Genomic DNA, 2,484 nt, shown 5'->3' on the forward strand with positions numbered 1-2,484 from the left:
CATTGGCTAAGTGGAGGGTCAGGGGAGGGAGGGGGCAACTGGGGAGATCATTTTACAAACTATATAGATGTCTACCCAATGTACAGTATAGTTGATGTTACTAATTTATTTAAATAAATAAATAAATTTTACGGATTTATTTATTTATGGGATAGAATATTTGCAAAATCTATAAACTATACCAGATTGATATCAAGAATATGAAGAACCCTACAAATCAATGACAAAGACAAACAACCCAAATGTACAGAAAAATGAACAGGAAAAGAAATAAAGAGGAAAAGAAATACACATGAATAAATGTTCAAAATCATTAGTGAATCAAGAAAATCAAATTAAGATCAGAATGAGATTTTGTACTCATTTGATCCACAAAAATTAAGAAGCCAGGTAGCATCAAGAGTAGATATGAATCAACAGGATTTCTTATACTTTGCTCGAAGGGGTGATATTTGGTACAATTGGTACAATGCTACTCCTGGCTATATGTTCTATAAATGATGTCCAAGAGACAGTCTCACTCAGGTTTACCAGGGAGCATACAGCAGCATGTTAATAGCTTCAACATTTATAATATAAAAATCGAATCTCTTGTTGACCACCCAAGAAGAATATACCTGCCAAAAAGGACACATTGTAGTTAATTGGGCTCAAGTTCATAACCAGAGCCTAGCAGCCATTGTTTACACAGGTCCTTCATGCAAACTGCATTTTAGAGAAAGGTACCACTGGCCTACCAAGCTTCCAGCACTGTGATCCTAAGTGAATCTGAAGAATGCTTTTCCTTTTGTGTACTTTTCTTGTTTAGAATATATGTTGTGTTGGGAGAGTTTTTCTGCTTTTCAACTCTGAAGAAATTTGCAATGATCTGTTCCTAAAAATTTTGGAAAAATGCACCTATTTTACTATGTATGTTCGTATTTGTGGGAAGAGTTTTAACTACTGATTCTAATTAAACAAATAGATATGAATCTACTTTGCATTTTAATCTCTTCTCATGTTACTTTTATTAAGTTCTATTTCTGTAGAAAATATTTAATTTTATCCAGGTTTTCAAATCTATTTTCATAAACTTATTCATCTTATTCTCAAATTGTTTTTTAAATTTTGTCTGTATCTGTAATTGCTCCTTTATATTTCTAAGGTGGTTTTTTGTGTCTTTCCTCTTTATTTTCATATCATGGTGGACGTTTGTCTCTTTATTAGTCTCTTCAAGGAAACTTTTCAAAGAAAGAATTTAAGTTTTGTCATTCTATTATTTCTTTGAGTACCATATTATTAACTTTCTAGTGGACCTCAGGTGCTCAGAATTGGATAAATGAGAATTCTTAGCTCTTATCCAGAGAATTCTGTCATTACCTGTTTTATTGTGTTTATGTATATAAACATGGGAGCCCACTGTTCAACATGAGAGAGAGACACCTCTAATAGCTCACATCTACGTATTTATTCAACTTCTCCTTTCCCCAACTGGCAACCGCTATTCTGGTTCTTGTGCTTTTCATTCTCTTACTTCTGTGTTTTTGTGTGTGTATTTCTAAAGTACATTACTTATTTTTAGTTGTTCTTAATAAAAAGGGCATCTTGCGAGACATAATATTCTGGGACTTATTTTTTAAAATCAGTATTGTACTGCTGTGTTTCATCATGTTACTGCACGTAGCTATACTTTAATTTTCACCATGGTACAATTTACCATTTTGTGAATAATCCACGATTTATCTCTTCTCTTATTGAAAGTGTCAACTGAAGGTCACCTTCAATGTCAATAGTAGTCCCCAATTTGGGGTATGATGAGAGGGGAGAGAGACTTTATTCAGTGCAAAGAGCTAAATTATGAAACAGCTCAGCTGTGGAACTGGCTGTGAGGTGGCCCTGGGGTTATTGCTCCATTATTATAGCTCAGCTCCGCTCTGGGGTGTGAGATAGCTCCAGCTCCAATGTCGCTGCTCTAGCTGGGGCAACTCAAGTCTTTTTTTTTTTTTAATGCCTATAGCACCTGATCTTCCTAGGTGGTCTCCCATCCAAGTACTAACCAGGCCCGACCCTGCTTAGCTTCCGAGATCAGATGGGATCGGGCGTGTTCAGAGTAGCATGGCTGTAGACCAACTCAAGTCTTTGATGGAAACTAAAAGTATACTCCACCAACAGAGAGGAAAAGCTGACTTATATAGAGAATTCCCACTCCTGGTTCCTGATTGGTTCATTCTCATGCAAATGAGAACTCCGAATCCTCACAGTCTGATTAGTCTTAAAAGCACTGTTGGACCAATCTGATTGGTTGGCATAGATGTAAATGAAGATATAGCTGAGCAGCCCAATTGCCTGGAGCAAGTCTTCAGCCCATTGGTTAACTCACAATCCTAAGAGCTCCTTTATAAGAATTAGCAGGATCACAGTGCTGGAAGCTTGGTAGGCCAGTGGTACCTTTCTCTAAAATGCAGTTTGCATGAAGGACCTGTGTAAACAATGGCTGCTAGGCTC

The 2,484-nt window shown here is 36.5% G+C and overlaps 1 non-coding gene across 1 annotated transcript; it reads right to left on the reverse strand.

The window, feature by feature from the left end:
• Positions 1 to 1,987: 1,987 nt before the first annotated feature.
• LOC111735184 lies at positions 1,988 to 2,106 on the reverse strand. The gene has a single exon (XR_002778709.1). It is a non-coding gene; the product is annotated as a 5S ribosomal RNA (ribosomal RNA).
• Between the last annotated feature and the right edge of the window lie 378 nt (positions 2,107 to 2,484).

Source organism: Pteropus vampyrus, unplaced genomic scaffold (assembly GCF_000151845.1).
Source record: "Pteropus vampyrus isolate Shadow unplaced genomic scaffold, Pvam_2.0 Scaffold18127, whole genome shotgun sequence".
Taxonomy (NCBI): domain Eukaryota; kingdom Metazoa; phylum Chordata; class Mammalia; order Chiroptera; family Pteropodidae; genus Pteropus; species Pteropus vampyrus.